Genomic DNA, 19,715 nt, shown 5'->3' with positions numbered 1-19,715 from the left:
CGTAGTCGGCAGGATTTGAACCTGCGCGGGGAAACCCCAATGGATTTCTAGTCCATCGCCTTAACCACTCGGCCACGACTACACATAATATCACTAACAAACTTCTTCTCTGCTGTAGCGGATTAGGTGCGCCACACACACCTCCTGCAAAACAATTCAGATGTTTTATGAGGGGCAGAGCAGAGAATTGTGGGTTAAAGGGAACACCTTCCGGTTTGGAAAGTATAAACGGTGTACTGAAGGGCATCATAGAAACAGGTCCAGCAAGTGACCAAAGTCTGGGGGGGGGAGGGGCCGCAGAAACATGGTGCAGGAAGTAAAGGGTTAGGGACTCAGAGCCTAATGTGTGACAGCGGCGGTATGGAAGGAGCTGGGGTGTGCGGAGAATGTGCAGCACACTGAGCATGCGCAGTGCTGCCGAGCAGAGGTCAGTCTTTTTCTGGGGCATAAAAGGGCAGGCGGGGTGTGGAACGATTCTAGTCTTCAGTCCATCTTTCCCTGGAGTTGCTCATCCTGCGGTTCTTATGGTGAAGCGCCTTCAGTGCCACTCATTGTACAATGTACATGTTTTATTATGATCGGTTCCTGGTATGTGCAAGATGTGCTTCAGCTCAGGATTGTTCCAGCGCCTCAATGCGTTAGCAAGTGAAATATGATGATGTACAAATGCTTGAATCACAACCATAGGAAGACACTCTCGTGATGTGAGTAACCTGAGTAACCCACACTACACAGCAGGTTAGTAGCTAATTACATTAGACATCGGGCCCGTTTTTTTAACTTTTTGTCTTTGTAGGTCATTTTATTAGAAAATTAACGCATGCAACTTAACCGCTTAAAGTAACGGCACTTAGGGCTGTTGTTTATTCTTTTATACAAGTGAGCTCTGGTGGCAGATGGTTTTACCAGAAACACTTTATAGCCATTGATGGGTCACAGGACCCTCCTGTTGCTGTGACTCCAGCCTCCGCCATGTTTTCATGGGCCTCTCATAGTGCACGTTTTGAAGCGCTGTTTGAATCCGGGCTGCACGACCCTAGGCACTTTCACTCGGAGAGTGTCGAGTTTTAGATGGGGCGGCCAGAGGTCACGAGAGGTGTAGGAAGGAGCGCATGGGTTATGTAAGCCTTAGTTTAATTATATTGCTTACATTGGTAACCTTTATCATTGCACTGTAATATGTAAGTTTTGAGCACTTCGTCTACCCCTGTATGGCGTTCACACATTTGAAAACATTACAAATTAAAAACATATAGGTACGTATAGTGAGTGATAGGCATTTTTCATGACCTATTTTGTATTTTTTTCCATTCCACTATCAGGATTTCTTCTCCGTCTTCTTTTTTGCTAGAAGGTAAAACAAAATAGCAAAAGTAGGAATATTATGTACCTTTGAGACTTACACCCTAATTACTGTACAAAAACATTAATTCGCAGGGCGCTGTGGCTTAGTTGGTTAAAGCGCCTGTCTAGTAAACAGGAGAGCCTGAGTTCGAATCTCAGCAGTGCCTTTAAAAAAACAAAAAAATGTTTATTCTAGACCAATAAAACATACTGTTTTGAAATGTGTTGTCCGCTTACCCTGTTAATATTGTTTTTAAAGTTGTCACAGGTAAACCATAATCCTCCTTGAAAGCTAAAAACGCGTTTTGGTATTTAATTGAGCATCTGCTGTCTCTCCCCCCCCCCCCCACCCCGACCACGATTATCTTTGATTTTCGAATCCAACCTGTTTGGCATTGTGAAGTGAAAACAATATCCCAAGCTGCACCCACATCATTGTACAGTCGGGATGGCATTAATATTGGTGAGCCAAATACCAAGAGTGCATAATTCTGACTCGACATCGTGGCTCGTCTATGCACTACCAGACACTCCCTGCCTATGTATCTAACTCTTGCATGTTCTTCCTTTCTCCCTGTTTTTCCTGTTTAGATCTTCACCCGTCTTACTGCTTTGCGTGTTTGACCCTGTCTTGCTCTTGGTGAACGTCTGCTGCAGAAACATAAGTTCTGGTTCCCGAAAATGAGTGCCGGTACGCCCAAGAGCCAACCACTAGCTCAAATTAAGCTCCAGAACCAGATAATTGCAGCACAGGCAGCCGCATTGCAAGCTTCCTCAAGAAAAGATGACCAGAAGTGGTGCACTATATTTTATCTTTAATCAAGTTCAGTACGATATGAAGAGGAAGCAACTGACCAGCACTCCAACCCAGTTACGGAACAAAAATTGAGGGGGGACGCTGCAAAGTTCATGAAGGGGGCTCCCTTTCAGACTCACTCAGGAGTTCTCAGGCGAGGGTCCTCTTCTGAGGGGGGCCCTAGAGCTTGCCCCCCCCCCCCCCCCCGCCGCATCGCTGTGACCTTTGTTACACCATTGCTTCAACCCTCTCACACTGCGCCTTGTTTTCTCATTCCTCAACCACCTGTTCCAGCATGGAATGCGGGGACATTCCATACGTATCTCATTCCCAGAGACAATACATTTCCCTTATCTGAAAAGACTGTGGATAGGCCAAAAGGGATGGTGGGGTGCAGAAGGAGCAGTAATAAAACCAACAGAAAACAAGCATTTTTACAACTGGACAGGGTGCACAGCACAAGTAAGGCCCTGTCTGGAGTGCCGGGTACATTTCTAAAGGGCTCCTTTGGAATAAACTGTCTAGCCCTCGCTGCCTCCCCTGGTCATTTGATTTCCACTTTAGAGACCAATCTATCCTATTATTTCCAAACCAGGAGCCACTTCTGAAGTGTTGTGTCTAGTTCTGCCTCTTAGGGTATTGAGCCAAGTATTCAAAGTTCCATCTGTTGTTTTGGTAAAGTTTTCAAAACCTCTCCAGGAGCATTGATGCTACTTTTAAAGACTACGGTGGTCATTACAACCCTGGCGGACGGTCTTAAAGCTGCGGTAATACCGCAAACAGGCAGGCAGCCAAAAAAATGGAATTATGACCCTGGTGGAAACCGCCAACAAAGACAGCCACTTTAACACACCGCCCACCACGGCGGTACAGACAAGCAGCGCGGCGATCACTGCCAACAGACAGGCGGAAGACAATGTACCGCCCATAGTATCACAACCCGCCAATCCGCCACCTTTTCCGGGGCGGATTCACCGTGGTTAAAAACACGGCGGAAACAGCTTTGGCAATGGGAAAATGCTCACCTGAACACATCCCACGAGGAACGAGGACTCCATGGACCCGGAACTCCAAATACTCCCTGCCCTTGTGTTTCTGCTCCTCTACGACCAACAGCTACGTAGGCGCCGAAGACAACAGTGAGTACTGCACCTACGACATGGGGGAGGCAAAAGTTAGGGGGACACCCACCAAACACCCCCACCCCTACCCTCGCATATTACAACATAAACACCAATGCATTCACAAAAATCACAGTAACAACCCACAATCCCCCCGGAAGAATGAAAAGACAAAGCGAAATTTGGTCAAACATTGTAATGTGGCAATATACATGTCATACAAAAATATACAGATATATATATGAAAATCAGTCATAATTATATACAATACGAGTAGTAGTGCAGATATGTACATTACAATGTCCGGGCACCAACAGTCCAAAAATGCATGGGCGAGGCACACAAAGGATACCTGACCACAATTGGAGAGAACACTGCCGGGGCATCAGATCGAAATACTGCAGGCACCTCAGGGGGAAGGGAAGGGGGGGCACCTCAGCCGGATGACTGCAAAGCCAGATCCACGACGGGGCTCCATGGCCATTGATGTATCCTGGGGAGTGCAAAGCCACAGTCTCTCAAGTCTCTACAGTGGGTGGGTTGCCCACTGTGCCATCCTGGGGATTGCAAAGCCACAGTCTCTCAAGTAGATGCAGGTCTCCACTGGTACTGGGGGGGACTGGTGCCCAGACTCGATAAATCTCCCTGTGAAAGTTCCTGTCCTGTCACTGTCCCAGCTGCACATGGGATAAGGATGCCTGATGTGGCGGTCCATTCATTCCTACCCGGTGCTTGCCCTGTTCAGCGGTGCTTTGCCATGGCGGTCTTTGCCCTGTTCAGTGGTGCTTTGCCATGGCGGTCTTTGCCCTGTTCAGTGGTGCTTTGCCATGGCGGTCTTTGCCCTGTTCAGTGGTGCTTTGCCATGGCGGTCTTTGCCCTGTTCAGTGGTGCTTTGCCATGGCGGTCTTTGCCCTGTTCAGTGGTGCTTTGACATGGCGGTCTTTGCCCTGTTCAGCGGTGCTTTGACATGGCAGTTCTGGACTGTTTAGCAGTGCTTTGACATGGCGGTTCTGGACTGTTCAGCGGTGCTGTGCCATGGCGGTCTTTGCCCTGTTCAGCGGTGCTTTGCCATGGCGGTCTTTGCCCTGTTCAGCGGTGTTTAGCCATGGCAGTTCTGGACTGTTCAGCGGTGCTTTGCCATGGCGGTCTTTGCCTTGTTCAGCGGTGCTTTGACATGGCGGTTCTGGACTGTTCAGCGGTGCTTTGCCATGGCAGTCTTTGCCCTGTTCAGCGGTGTTTAGCCATGGCGGTTCTGGACTGTTCAGCAGTGCTTTGCCATGGCGGTCTTTGCCCTGTTCAGCGGTGCTTTGACATGGCAGTTCTGGACTGTTCAGCAGTGCTTTGCCATGGCGGTCTTTGCCCTGTTCAGCGGTGCTTTGACATGGCGGTTCTGATACGGACATTGGTGTGTGGCATGACGTTCCGTACACTGGGCATTGGTGTGTGGCATGACGTTCTCTACACTGGGCATTGGTGTGTGGCATGACGTTCCATCATTGCCCAGCAGGGCTGTGGCAGCCGGGGCCCTCCAGGGCACTGACTCCAGCTGTGGCGGTGGTCTCCTGAGCAGTGACGATACTTGGGCCCTCCTGGGCTGTGACTCCGGTGGCAGTCTCCTGAGCAGTGATGATACTTGGGCCCTCCTGGGCTGTGACTCCGGCGGCGGTCTCCTGACCAGTGACAATACTTGAGCCCTCCTGGGCTGTGACTCCGGCAGTGGTCTCCGGACCAGTGACGATACTTGGGCACTCCTGGGCTGTGACTCCGGCCGTGGTCTCCTGACCAGTGACGATACTTGGGCCCTCCTGGGCTGTGACTCCGGCCGTGGTCTCCTGACCAGTGACAATACTTGTTCCCTCCTGGGCTGTGACTCCGGCGGCGCTCTCCTGACCAGTGACGATACTTGGGCCCTCCTGGGCTGTGACTCCGGCGGCGGTCTCCTGACCAGTGACGATACTTGGGCCCTCCTGGGCTGAGACTCCGGCGGCGGTCTCCTGACCAGTGACGATACTTGGGCCCTCCTGGGCTGAGACTCCGGCGGCGGTCTCCTGACCAGTGACGATACTTGGGCCCTCCTGGGCTGTGACTCCGGCGGTGGTCTCCGGACCAGTGACGATACTTGGGCCCTCCTGGGCTGTGACTCCGGCGGTGGTCTCTTGACCAGTGACGATACTTGGGCCCTCCTGGGCTGTGACTCCGGCGGTGGTCTCCTGACCAGTGACGATATTTGGGCCCTCCTGGGCTGTGACTCCGGCGGTGGTCTCCTGACGAGTGACGATACTTGGGCCCTCCTGGGCAATGACTCCGGCGGTGGTCTCTGGACCAGTGACGACGGTGCTGGCGGTTGTGTCTCGACCGCCGGAAATGATGGTGCACTTCTCCGCCGTGACACTCACAACAGACTGGGCAGACTTCCTCTGGCCCTTCCCCACCTTTGGTGGAGTCACAGCTGACTCTCCAATCCCCTTGGAACCCATGTGAGTTGTTTTCCCTCCAGGAGTCTTCACACAGTCCCGTCGTCCACTCTCCAATTTTAGAGCCTTTACAGGGGGTGGGCTGCCAGTGCCTTGGCTCCGGGGCACACTGCCTGCCCTGGTGGCCGGTTCACTCCACAAGCCGTGAACACGCACCACTGGTATTGGAGGCTTTTTGGCTGAGGCGCTACGATGGGACTGATGAATTGGAGGGGGGGTGGGGGCAAAAAGGTCAACTTTACAGAGGGACAGTTTCTGACGAACACTGGGATGGGTAGCTGGAGGGGGTCTGGGAGTGGAGGAAGAGGAGGTGGTTGTCTGAGGTGTCACTTTAGCTGTTTTGGGTGCAGGTGCAGGTACTGGAGGCTGTCGTGAGGTGGATGGATGTTGGGTGAGTGATTGCCGGCGTTTGTGTACTTTGGGAGGGGGCGTCACAGACACACTGGGAGAGGACACAGGGGACGTGTAAAAGGCAGTGGAGGTGGTGAGTGCAGGTGAGCGGCTTGTGGCGCTGGGTGTCCTTGTGCGATTCATGGTGCCTGTAGATGTGGTGCATGCAGGTGTGTGTATAGACGAGACTGGGAGGGAGGAGGGAGAAGAGGAGGAGGGGGACACAGTGGAGGCAGTGGATGTTGCTGTGTCTGTACGTGGGTGAGGCTTGCGTGAGTGCCTGTGGTGTGTGTGGTGCCTATGTTTGCTTGAGCTACTTGTGTGTGCTGACCTGTGTGCATGCTGGTCTGTAGGTGGGCTGGGGTACAGGAGATTGGGTCTGGGTGGAGGAAGTTGGAGGGGGGAGGCTAGACACAGGGAAAATGGCTGCCATCAGTGCTGAGGCCAGAGATTGCAGGGTTAGCTAAAGGACAGCCTGACCAGAATGAATGCCCTCCAGGAATGCATTACCGTGTTGCAACTCTCGTTCTACACCCGTGATGGCATTCACAATGGTAGACTGCCCAACAGTGAGTGACCTGAGGAGGCCAATGGCCTCCTCACTGAGGGCAGCAGGGGTGACTGGGGCAGGGCCTGAGGTGCCTGGGGCGAAGGTGATGCCCACCCTCCTGGGTGAGCGGGCACGGGGCGAACGCTGAGGGGCTGCTGGGAGGGCAGGGCTGGTAGGGGAGGTGGCGGCTGTACCTGTAGAGGTGGGGGGCACAGATGGTGCCGCCACCACAAGGGAGCCCCCATCGGCGAACGAGTCCGTTTCGCTGCTTGGTGATCCGGTGGTCGACGTGAAGCTCCCCTCGCCCTCCCTCCCACTGGTGCATTCAGAGTCCGTGGTGTGGCCCTCCATGGCCATGTGGGATGCAGCTCCCTCGTGCTCCGGTGCCACTGTACCTCCGCCTGATGATGCTGATGTACAAAAGGACAGGGAGAGCACAAAAATGGGGGGAGACAGAATAAAGAGAGTTTTAGTGCATGGCATACCGCTACCGTTGGCAGACAAGACAGACACAGCAGCCTCCTGCATTACGCCGTGCTCCTGCACTCTGCACATGCAATTTCTGGGATATGGCCTACATGGCGGACATCTGTGCACATGGATGCCACAGGGGCAACTATACCTCGACTTGCCACTCTGCTGAGGTGGGGTAGAGTGCCACATGGCCTACATTACGGAGGGGCCTTGCCTACCGAACTCGCCCTGGCCTAGGGACACCCACAGCCCACCTCCCCACCCAGACACCGCCACTGCACGCAAAGTCCGCAGAATGAGAGTGTACTCACCCCCTTGTGTCTGCTGTGATGCCCTCAAACGCCCATCCAACTCCGGGTAGGCCACCGCCAGGATCTGGAACATCAGGGGGGTCATGGTGCGACGGGCACCCCTCCCACGCTGGGAAGCCATCCCCAGCTGAGCCTCCGCTGTCTTCTTGCTGCAGCGGCGAATGTCCTCCCATCTCTTACGGCAGTGGGTGCCCCGTCTCTGGTGGGCCCCCAGGGTCTGGACCTCCTTGGCGATGGCACGCCAAATGTCCCTCTTCTGGTGGGCGCTTACCTACATGACATGCACAAGGAAAGAGGAACAGTCATTACCAACTGCACAGTCGTTGTGAGTGGCCCCCTCCCTACTCTGGCCATGTGGCCCATTCATTCCCATGCATTAATGTTCTATGAACTCTGCCCCCTTCCCTCTTCCAACCAGCCCTCTCCACCCAGGCCTAGCCCATACAATGTGCTCCCTGTGTACTAACCTGTTGGTCTGGAGGACCCCGTCTACCAGTTTCTCCAACTCCTGCGCAGTGAAGGCAGGGGCCCTTTCCCCAGACGCAGCAGCCATCGTCGCTTCCAGACCGAGGTCACAGCAGCACTTGCAGTGTAGGTCCTCTCCTGTCGAAGGTCAGGTATCTAGTGATTGAACAGATAGAAAATGGGTGTGACGTCCGCGGCGGTGACGTCCACGGGGGGGCGCATCATCACAGCCGGTGCACCTGTTCATTGGCTCCTGGGACCCATAGGGTCCAATGTTAACCAATGCAGCATTGCGCCGCGGTCTACGACCGCCTACCGCGACGGTGTACAACGCCAGCGCAGTTACCCCACGAACCCATTGTCGCAGTTTAGAGGTCAGGCAGCCGCCATTTCAGGGGCCCACATGGCTTAATTTACCTCTGCGTCACACATAGCTAGGCCTACACTCAACACACATACAGGAAGGGTTTTGTGAGTGGTGTAGTCTTCTGTGTAACTGTGGGTACATACCTGGAGGAATAATGACTGATTCTTCGCTGTTGTCCCACCGTCAGCTGGGACATGTGAGAAGATGGCGGAATCCTCCGGTGTACCGACCGCTGGTGGACCTGTTGACAATGGAAGAGAGACATGTCATCGTCACCTACCGGTTTGACCGTGCCACTATCCAGGAACTATGTACCCAGTTGGAGCCAGACCTGATGTCACCAATCCGCCATCCGACTGGAATCCCCCCTGACGTGCAGGTGCTATCAGTGCTCCATTTCCTTGCAAGTGGGTCTTTTCAGACAATAGTGGCCATGGAATCAGGGATGTCCCAGCCTATGTTTTCCAACGTCTTGTCCAGAGTGTTGGCTGCCCTGCTGAAACACGTAAGGAGTTACATCATTTTCCCTGAGGTGGCAGATTTGCCTACAGTGAAAGGTGACTTCTATTCCCTTGGACATATCCCCAACGTCATAGGTGCCATTGATGGGACCCATGTAGCTCTGGTGCCCCCCCACAGGAGTGAACAGGTGTACAGGAACAGGAAGAGTTATCATTCCATGAATGTCCAGATGGTCTGTTTGGCAGACCAGTACATCTTGCAGGTAAATGCTATGTTCCCTGGCTCAGTGCATGACGCCTACATCCTGCGGAATAGCATCATCCCTGATATGATGGCTCAACTCCAGAGGCACTGTGTATGGCTATTGGGGGACTCTGGTTACCCCAACCTTTCCTGGCTATTGACCCCAGTGAGGAATCCCAGGACCAGGGCAGAAGAACGCTACAATGAGGCCCATGGACGGATTAGGAGGGTGATCGAACGCACCTTCGGCCTCCTGAAGGCCAGGTTCAGGTGCCTCCATATGATAGGTGGATCCCTATTCTACTCACCGAAGAAGGTGTGCGAGATCATCATCGCCTGCTCCAAGCTCCATAATTTGGCTTTGCAACGCCAGGTGCCTTTTCTGCAGAAGGATGATCCAGATGACGGTGTTGTAGCAGCTGTGGAGTCTGTGGAGCCTGTGGACAGTGATGAGGAGGAAGCTGAGGACGAAGACGACAACAACAACAGGGAGTCAGTCATACAGCAATATTTCCAGTGACACACAGGTGAGAACATTTTCATGTTTAACATTACATTAACTTTCACACGTCTACCTCTATCCTGTTTCTCGAATTCACTCACTATTTGGTAACTGAGTTGTACCCTTCCATTACGGTTTCACAGGTGTGGTTACCAATGTGTCATCTGCTTGCATCCTTCAAGGACTTGTGATGTGTGACATAGGTATGTTAGCCTTACAATGGGAAACCCATTATGACACTGTCATTGATAATACATATTTACTAAATCACAGACTGACTCCAGATTGTTTTGTGTTTCGATGGTGTTTATTGAAGTGCTCAGAAATGTGAGGGGTTTGTTAAATGAGGATGGGTGATGGTGGAGGAATGTCCATGGCAGAGTCCAGTCTATTAGTCTCACAGGTGCACTGCCCATCTGGGCATAGGAAGTGGAGCTGGGCCAGCTCAAGTATGGACAGGGGAACAAGGTGGTACAGTGGGAGGACAAACAGGGTGGTCTCATTTCCTGGCGGGGGTCTTGCCATCTTGCTCTGTCCTGTTCCTGGATCTCAGGGACCGCTTGCGTGGTGGTTGTCCGTCTGCAGGGGGTGGGGTGCTGGTGTGGTGGTCCTGTGGCGGGGCATCCTGTCCACTAGCGCTGGCGGAGGTGGTGGGCAGTTCATCGTCCTGGCTAGTGTCAGGGGCCCCTTGGAGTGCCACGGTGTCCCTCATGGTGTGCTGTATGTCCTTCAGCACCCCTACGATGGTGCCCAGGGCGGAGCTGATGGTCCTGAGCTCCTCCCTGTACCCCAAATACTGTTCCTCCTGCAGGCGCAGTGTCTCCTGCAATTTGTCTAGGACCGTCGCCATCGTCTCCTGGGAGTGGTGGTATGCTCCCATGATGGAGGATAGGGCCTCGTGGAGAGTGGGTTCCCTTGGCCTGTCCGCCCCCTGTTGCACAGCAGCCCTCCCAGTTCCCCTGTGTTCCTGTGCCTCCATCCCCTGGACCGTGTGCCCACTACCACTGCCCCCAGCTCCCTGTTGTTGTTGGGGTGGTGGGTTACCCTGGGTTCCCTGTAGTGGTGGACACACCGCTGATTGACCTGTCCTGGGAAGGGAGGTTTGGGCCAGCTGAGTGGGTGCTGTGCTGGTGTTACCAGAGGATGGAAGGTCAGTGTTGGGCTGTGCCTGTGCAAGGGGAACCGACTGTCCCGAGGCCCACGATGGTCCGGGCTGGTCATCAGGATCCAGTAGGGCAGAGCTGCTCTCGTCACTGTGGGTCTCTTCTGGGGGTGGAGTGGTGTTGTCTGGACCCTCTGGTGTGGTGATGGTCCTTCGGGTTCCTGCAGGGGCATAAGAGCATGATTATTGCATGTGTGTGTGTAATGGTGTGCAATGGGTGCATGTTTGTGTACCCCAGTGCAAGCATTCCTGTGTGTGGGTTTGTGTGATGATGGTTGGGGGGTGTTCTGGGTATGTGCAGTGGGCATGCTTTAGTGAGAGGTGCCCATGCTTAGTTGTGTCATGCAGGGCTTGGTGTTGGGATGATTGGTTTGTGTTATGGGTACATTATTGAGGATTTTGAGTGAAAGGGGAGGGTATGAGGGTGGGGGTGTGTGATAGCATGCACGTAGGGTGGGGGATATGATAGTTAAGATTTGACTTACCAGTGTCCATTCCTCCACCGACTCCTCCGAGGCCCTCAGGATGCATGATGGTCAAGACTTGCTTCTTCCATGTTGTTAGTTGTGGGGAAGGAGGTGGGGGTCCACCGCCAGGCCGCTGCACCGAATATTGTGCCTTGAGACCGTTGAACGCACCTTCCCCCGTAGGTCGTTCCACCTCTTCCTGATGTCCTCTCTATTTCTTGGGTGCTGTCCCACGGCATTCACCCTGTCCACTATTCTGCGCCATAACTCCATCTTCCTGGCTATTGATGTGTGCTGTACCTGTGAGCCAAATAGCTGTGGCTCTACCCGGATTATTTCCTCCACCATGACCCTGAGCTCCTCCTCGGAGAAGCGGGGGTGTCTTTGGCGTGACATGGGGTGGTGTGTGTGATGTGTGGGGTGGTGTATGTGGTGATGAGTGTGATGAGTGTAGTGCTGTGTGGTGTTTTGTGCGTGGATGTTGTGTGGGTGATGGTGTGGTGTGCCTCTGTGTGATGGGGTTGTCTATTCTGTGCTCTCTCTCCGGCCTTCGTTCGTGTTCGGTGTTGTGTGGGTGTCTGAATTTCGGCGGATTCCGAGATGTGTGTCATAATAGCTGTGGCGGAATACCGCCGCCGCGGTGGTGTATTGGCGGTCTTCTGCACGGCAGTAAGCGCCTTTTACCGCCAATGTTGTAATGACCCCCTACGTCTGGGATAATTTATCCAGATCTGGTGGCAGCCTATGGTGTATTGTGTCCACTAATGAAGGGTTTATCAATCAATCAATCAATTTTTAAAGTGCGCTACATACCCGTGACGGTTTCAAGCACTGGGGGGAGGGGGTGTGGGGGGGAGGTTGCTGCTACTGCTCGAAGAGCCAAGTCTTGAGGAGTTTTCTGAAGGAAAGAAGGTCCTGGGTATGTCTTAGATCCGGCGGGAGGGTGTTCCAGGTCTTGACGGCAAGGTACAAGAATGATCTGCCACCGGAGGATTTGCATCGGATGCGGGGGATGGAGGTGAGGGTGAGGTTAGCGGAGCGGAGATGTCGGGTGGGGGTGTAGAAGTTGAGTCTGTTGTTCAGGTATGATGGTCCGGTGATGTGGAGTGCCTTGTGTGCGTGGGTGAGGAGCTTGAAGGTGATCCTCTTGTTGACAGGGAGCCAGTGAAGGTCTCTTAGGTGGGGGGTGATGTGGCAGTGGAGAAGGATGTTGAGGATGAGTCGGGTGGAGGCGTTTTGGATGCGTTGGAGGTGTTGGAGGAGTTTGGATGAGATACCGGTGTAGAGGGCGTTGCCGTAGTCAATTCTGCTGCTGACGAGGGCCTGGGTTACTGTTTTTCTTGTTTCTGTTGGGATCCATTTGTAAACTCTGCGAAGCATGCAGAGGGTGTTGTAGCAGGAGGAGGAGATGGCACTGACCTGCTTTGACATGGAGAGTGAGGAGTCAAGGGTGAAGCCGAGGTTTTGTGCGCTGTCGTGGGTGTCGGTGGGGGACCCAGCGTGGACGGCCACTATGAGTTGTCCTAGGCAGAAGGGGTGCGCCCAAGGATGAGGACCTCTGTTTTGTCCGAGTTCAGTTTTAGCCGGCTGTCTCTCATCCAGTCGGCGATGGCTTTTAGTCCCTCGTGGAGGTTGGTTTTGGCAGTGTGTGGGTCCTTGGTGAGGGAGAGGATGAGTTGGGTGTCGTCGGCGTAGGAGATGATGTTGAGTTTGTGCTGGCGGGCCTCTTGTGCGAGAGGGGCCATGTAGATGTTGAACAGCGTCGGGTTGAGGGATGAGCCCTGGGGTATGCCGCAGATGATGTTGAAGGCTTTGGATTGGTACAGGGGGAGGCGGACTCTTTGGGTTCTGCCGGCGAGGAAGGATGCGGTCCATTCGAGGGCTTGGTTCTGGATTCCTGCTGCGTGGAGGCAGGATTTTAGGGTGTGGTGACAGGCAGTGTCAAAGGCGGCTGATAGGTCTAGGAGGACGAGGGCTGATGTTTCTCCATTGTCAAGGTGGCTTCTGATGTTGTCTGTGGCGGCGAGGAGGGCGGTTTCGGTGCTGTGGTTGCGTCTGAAGCCGGACTGGGAGGGGTCGAGGATGTTGTTGTCTTCGAGGTACCGAGTGAGCTGAGTGTTGATGATTTTCTCGATTACCTTTGCCGGGAAAGGGAGCAGAGAGATGGGCCGGAAGTTTTTCAGGTCCTTGGGGTCCGCCTTTGGTTTCCTGAGAAGGGCATTGATTTCGGCGTGTTTTCAGATTTCCGTGAATCTTGCAGTTTCGAAGGAGATGTTGATGGCTTTCCGTAGGTGTGGTGCGATGGCTGTCTCTGCTTTGTTGAAGCAGACTGTTTATCTACAGTATTGTCAGTTATCAAAGGTTGTTTTGGCATTTTGTATCATGTCCTAATGACACCATGAAGTTTTTCTTGCTCAAAGGCCGCCACTTTCATGTTTCCAGTGCAGCAGATATCATCTTGTTCTTGAAGCCACGCCTGAAGTATTGCGTCCAGTTGTAGTATTTGTTTTACTACTTTAGCCCATACTTACAGCGTTGTTTAGTTCTGGCCGGTGCACTTTCAGTGTTGTTTTCAGTTTTGGAGCCAAACCCAGAGACTGTCTTCATTCGTGGATGCTGCATCCGGGGTGTTTATTCAATTTCAGTGGCTTCATCTGAAGTATTCTGAGTGCTTGGAAAATTATGTAGTGTTGTGTCCAAATAAAAATCCTTCATCCATAGCATTGTGTCAAGTTTTTAAGGCCACATCTTTGGTATTGTGTTCAGTTATGGACGCTTCACCTCAAGTTTTGTATCCAGTTCTAGAGGCTGCTTGTGAAATATTTTGTCTGCCTTGGTACCCTCATCTGCAGGATTGTGTCAAGTGCCTCGCACCCCATTTGAAATATTGTGTCCAGTTCTTGATGCCTGACTTAGAATTTTGCTACAACTCTTTGAATGTTTGAGTACCACATCTTGCATATTGAGCTATTTCTGTAGGCCTCCCTGGAACATTGTGTTCAATTATGGTGGCAACATTTTATTGAGAATATCTCGGGTGGTCAACTTTGGAGTCTGTTCCCAGTGTTGGAGGCCTCATCTGGAGAAAAGTACTAATTACAATTAGTTACTAAGTACTAGTAACATGAAAAAAACAGTGTTACCTGTGGACTTCAATATCCACTGTGCCATTTACTGGGCAGACAACGGAAAAATATGGCCTTAAACCTACAAATGTAGCCTGACTAATGCAACTTTCTTACCTACATGTAAACTAGGAGTAAGATAAATTCTGCTCCACTGGTGGAGTTGGTGACATTTTGCCGCTCCGTGTTACGCTTGCAATGCAGAGTTCTTGACAAATTCCTCCAACCTCCGTGTGGCGGGATTTTTCTCATGTGCGTTTCATCAAATTTAAGTTGGCGAGCACGAATGGGAGTTGGCATCCTCTAGTATGGGTGATGGGGGGCATCCAGCGAGATTTTCTCACTGCGAACAGTCGCAGGCAGTCTCAACCATTCACAGTAAGAAATCTGAGGCTTGAGTAGAAAATCTATTTGAGCAGCAGAAAAGTTAACTTAAATAGCAGCTCCCTATGGCCCACAGAGCATGGTGCTGTTCACAACGATTTACAGTGTGGAATGGTCTCCCGATGCTAAAAATCAGCATGAGCACCACAACATGCCAATTTCCACCCTTTTGCTGAACTCAGCAGAATCTCACAAAGTTTTTTATGTAACTCCGTTGACTTCTGAAGAGTTAAACTCCACAAGTTCCACACACCTCAAATGTAAACCTGGCAAAATAACTAGGGGAGTGTGAAATTCTTGCAACTTGAGCATTTATTTGAAATGATCTGTATCTGGGTGCAAAGTGCAGATTCATTTAATTGTAAAACTAATGTAATTGTGCAAAAACAACAAAAGCACAGCGAAAAACAGCTGCTCATTGTCTATCATTTGCATTTTCCCATGCATTTGTGCTTATTTTTCACTATGAGTGGTGGATTCAAGTTACATTTTTTACAGCAAACAATGCATATTTCTGCAATGTGGGATAATAGGTAATAATTTGAATATTGCATAGCAAGAGTAGTGCAAGAATTATGATAATTATGCTACTTATGCCATTGTAATGGAAATTTTACCTGGTCTTTAGAATAACTTTTTTTTTAGAAATAAAAATCCTACATTAAAATATTGAGTAGATGTGATCATAATCTTTCATTCCAGGTGCGGAATTGATGGGATTTGGCAACTGCCCTTTACTTTTGTAAGATGGAGTTCTGTCTAAAATCCGCCAATCACATTGTGGTGGAATTTTTCCTGCGAGGCTTCCGAAATGTGAGCGCAAGTAAGATTTTGCATCCTCTCACCATTTTCTAGCATGGGTAGTCGCAGGCTGCCTCTCGAGTACATTTGCTGCTGCTTGAGTCGATTTTGTACTTGAGCAGCAGCAAAAATCACCTCGAATGGCCTAGTGCCCTTGATCACTGACTGGTGCTGTTCGAGCAGATTTTTCAGGTCTGCTCCCACTACTGATGCTAAATTGCAGCACCAACAGCACAACCTGCATATTTCTGCCTGTTGGCGGATCTTAGCAGAATCTCACAAAGTATTTACATAATTCAGTTGAATCCCATGGAGTGAAGTTCCACTAGTTCTGCTTACAACTAATATTGAGCAAGTCATCCTAAACAGGACTTGTACTCCACAAGGTAGCATGCTTAGTATTTAAAGGGGACCATTTAAGAATCTCATGTTGGCATGTTCCTACAACGACTAGCCTCTAAAACCTATTTTCACTGCACAGGGATGTAACTGATACTACGAGAAAACTAAAAAGCAAGTAAAATACTACTTTTGTTAACTCTAGTTTGGAATAAGCTACATAAATTATTCAACCACTGCTGTGCATACTTATTAAAATTCAATTCAATAGTGAATTTCAATTTTCTAAAAATATACAGGAAAGGTAATTTTTAAATACTTAGACTTTGTCTGTCTGAATCCCAAGTCGGCTAATTAGCATTAGCCTGCCAGCAACTTCCCTGTTAGTTTTTGCCCTGAATGGGGTATGCAAACTGTATCCAGTAATGGACCAATGGGTTGTACCTTTTGGCAGGAAGACCAGGATGTACAGTATTCTGATTTACCTCAGCCTCAGGAAGGGCAGCTGGGGATGGTTCTGGAACTTCAACAACTTGAAAGGGACCAGACTGATGTTTATATATTAATTAATAGTTATGAGTAAAGGGAAATTAGGGGGAAGAATATGCTTCTCCCATGTTGTTATTTCTGGGGGAGGAGGTGGGGGTCCGCCGCCAGTCCTCTGAAACGCTATCTAGTGTCTTGAGACTACGGAACGCACCTTCCCCCATAGGTCATTCCTCCTCTTCCTGAAATCATCCCGTGTTCTTGGGTGCTGTCCCACTGCGTTGACCCTATCTACAATTCTGCGCCATAGCTCCATCTTCTTAGCTATGGTGGTGTGCTGCACCTGTGATCCGAATAGCTGTGGCTCTACCCGGATGATTTCCTCCACCATGACCCTGAGCTCCTCTTCAGAAAACCTGGGGTGTCTTTGCGGTCCCATGGGGTGGTGTGGGTGATGTGTGGGGTGGTGTGTGTTGTGATGTGTGGGGTGATATTTAAAGGTGTGTTGTGTGAGGTGTGTGGATGTTGTGTGAGTGATGGTGTTGAGTGCCTGTGGATGCTAGTTTGTAGATGGTGGTGTCTCTCTCTGGCCTTCAGTCGCAATTGTTGTCGTAGGGGTTTGTGGGTGATGTGGGTGTGTGTTTTATATTGTATTTGGTGTGTGGGAGTGGTGTGTGTATGTGTATCAGGTGTGTGTATTTCGAATTGTCCAGTGTGGTTTTGTTTTGTAAATGTGTGTGTATTTTGAGCGTGGCGGTGTGTACCGCCAATGGAATACCACGGTTGAAAGACCCCCACATGGATTCGTGGGTCTTGATAGTGTGGGCGTATTCCTGTTGGCGTGATGGTGGAGGTTCTGTTATCGGCAGTTTATCACTGAGCTCTGGTGTGGCGGACTTGTGTGGGTGTCTAGATTTTGGCGGATTCCGAACTGTGGGTCATATTAGGTTTGGTGGAATTCCCCGGCCGCAGCGGTGTGTTGGCGGTCTTCTGCACGGCGGTAAGCGGATTTTACTGCCAATGTTGTAATGTCCCCTAAGTCTTATCCACCTCGGGTGACACCTGTCGCTCCAATCCCGGTTTTGCTCTGGCCAAGTAGCAGTGCCTCATCTCTACTCAAGGATTTTTTTAGAAAATTAATTAGAAAATGAACGTATGCATACAGCATATAGAGCTGTTGTTTATTCTGGTATACAAGTGAGCTCTGGTGGCAGATGGTTTTACCAGAAACACTTTATAGCCATTGATGGGTTACAGGACCCCTCCTGTTGCTGTGACACCAGCCTCCGCCATGTTTTCATGGGCCTCTCATAGTGCACGTTTTGAAGCGCTGTTTGAATCCGGGCTGCACAACAAAAAGGCACTTTCATTTGGAGAGTGTCGAGTTTTAGATGGGGTGGCCAGAGGTCACGAGAGGTGTAGGAAGGAGAGCATGGGTGATGTAAGCCTTAGTTTAATTATATTGCTTAAATTGGTAACAGTGCTTTAAATGGGCCGGTACTCTCCGGTACTGAGTACCGGCACTTTTTTATTTTGAGAGGGAGAGTACCGACATATCTCAAGAAAAACGTTATACTTTTATTTGGAGAGCACCGGCACTTCTCAGAAACAAGAACGTACTCTATTACAGAGTACCTGCACTTCTATTTTTCCATTTAAAGCACTGATTGGTAACCTTTATCATTGCACTCTAATATTGTTGTGTTTAATGTAAGTTTTGAGCACTTCATCTACCCCTGTATGGCGTTCACACATTTGAAAACATTACAAAATAATAACATATAGGTACGTATAGTGATATGCATTTTTCATGACCTATTTTATATTTTTATCCTTTCCATTATCAGGATTGGTCTCCATCTTCTTTTTTGTTAGTAGGTAAAACAAAATAGCAAAAGTATAAATACTATGTGCCTTTGAGACTTACACTGTAATTACTGCACGAGAACACCCATGTGCATGGCGCTTTGGCTTAGTTGGTTAAAGTGCCTGCCTAGTAAATAGGAGATCCTGAGTTCGAATCTCTGCAGTGTCATTTAAAAAAATAAACAATGTGTATGCTAGACAAATAAAATATACCGTTTTGAAATTAACAAACATTTGTTGTCCACTCACCCTGTTAATTCTGTTTTTATAGTTGTCACAGGTAAACCATAATCCTCCTTGAAAGCTAAAAACACGTTTTCAGTATTTAATTGTGTATTTGCTGTCCCCCCGACCACGAGTATCTTTGATTTTCAAATCCAACCGGTTTGGCATTATGAAGTGAAAACAATATCGCAAGCTGCACTCACATCATTATACAGACGGGACGGCATTAATATTGGTGAGCCAGGGGGCGTGGCCAAGGTGTCAATATGGCAGCCGCACTTTTGTTGTGTTCAGGACCCCTCCGTCATCCGCCTCTCATAAAATCATTATCCGTGCACATCAGCATCGTGAATGCTTCAACTGAGTTCATTTATCCTGCCCTGTCCTGTGTGGCGAGTTTCAGGCCCTCTCGGCCCGTGAGACTGAGGATTTGACGGATTGGAGTTTTGCCGCGGCTCCACCAGGTCAAGATGGCGGCTGGGAGATGGACTTGAGGTGTGGCCCGCTGAGGTAGAGCGGAGGCGGCGGCCCGGGTGGCATGGAGGCTTGGCCACGGACCCCAAGGCGGAAGAGGTGCTGGCCTCAGCCGGGGCGGAGGAGACTGAGGTAGACCCGGACCGGGGGCTGCGCGATTACCTGGCCCCCCCGCCCTGGTTTTCCCTTCCCTCCCCATGTTGGCCTGGGCCGGAAAGGGGTCAGGGGAGCTCCATGGGCCGCGATGGGTGTGGGAAGTGGCGGACCCGGGGTCCGATAATAAGAAGTGGACCGGAGACCGCCGGGGAAACAGCCTGAGTGGAATGAGGCTGCTGTGGGCCGAGACGCAGGACAGAGGTGTGGGGCCTGCCGGGGAGTGATCGGCCCGGAAGCTGAACCGGCGGGTTTGCTCAGCAATCCGGGGCCTAAACAACACATCGCCTCGAGATGACGTAAAAGCAGACAAGCAGCAACCACAAACGTGTGCAGGGACAAGCGGTTGGTTACCAAGAGATGAATCTGAACCTTCCGGGCCGTGAGCGAGTGAAAGAATTTAGAACCCTGAGCCAGGAGCTGTCTGCAATTCGGGGAGTGATCGGCCCGAAAGCCGAACCGGCGGGTTTGCTCTGCAATCCGGGGCCTAAAAAACACATTGCCTCAAGGTGAGGTAAAAGCAGGCAAGCAGCAACCACAAACGTGCAATCCGGGGCCTAAACAACACATCGCCTCGAGGTGAGGTAAAAGCAGACAAGCAGCAACCACAAACATGTGCTGGGACAAGCGGTGGGTGACCAAGGGATGAATCTGAACCTTCCGGGCCCGTGAGCGAGTGAAAGAATTTGGAACCCGGAGCTAGAAGCCGGCTGCAATCCGGGGACTAAAAAACA

General features: G+C 50.9%; 2 non-coding genes across 2 annotated transcripts; one reads left to right on the top strand and one right to left on the bottom strand.

Moving 5' to 3' along the window:
* Positions 1-82, bottom strand: TRNAS-AGA (transfer RNA serine (anticodon AGA)). Its single transcript has one exon. It is a non-coding gene; the product is annotated as a tRNA-Ser (tRNA).
* Positions 83-1,437: 1,355 nt separating this feature from the next.
* TRNAT-AGU (transfer RNA threonine (anticodon AGU)) lies at positions 1,438-1,511 on the top strand. Its single transcript has one exon. It is a non-coding gene; the product is annotated as a tRNA-Thr (tRNA).
* Positions 1,512-19,715: the final 18,204 nt, after the last annotated feature.

Source organism: Pleurodeles waltl, chromosome 12, assembly GCF_031143425.1.
Source record: "Pleurodeles waltl isolate 20211129_DDA chromosome 12, aPleWal1.hap1.20221129, whole genome shotgun sequence".
NCBI classification, from domain to species: Eukaryota; Metazoa; Chordata; class Amphibia; order Caudata; family Salamandridae; genus Pleurodeles; species Pleurodeles waltl.
Note: the sequence above shows the minus strand (reverse complement) of the source record. Positions and strands in the feature narration are given on the sequence as shown.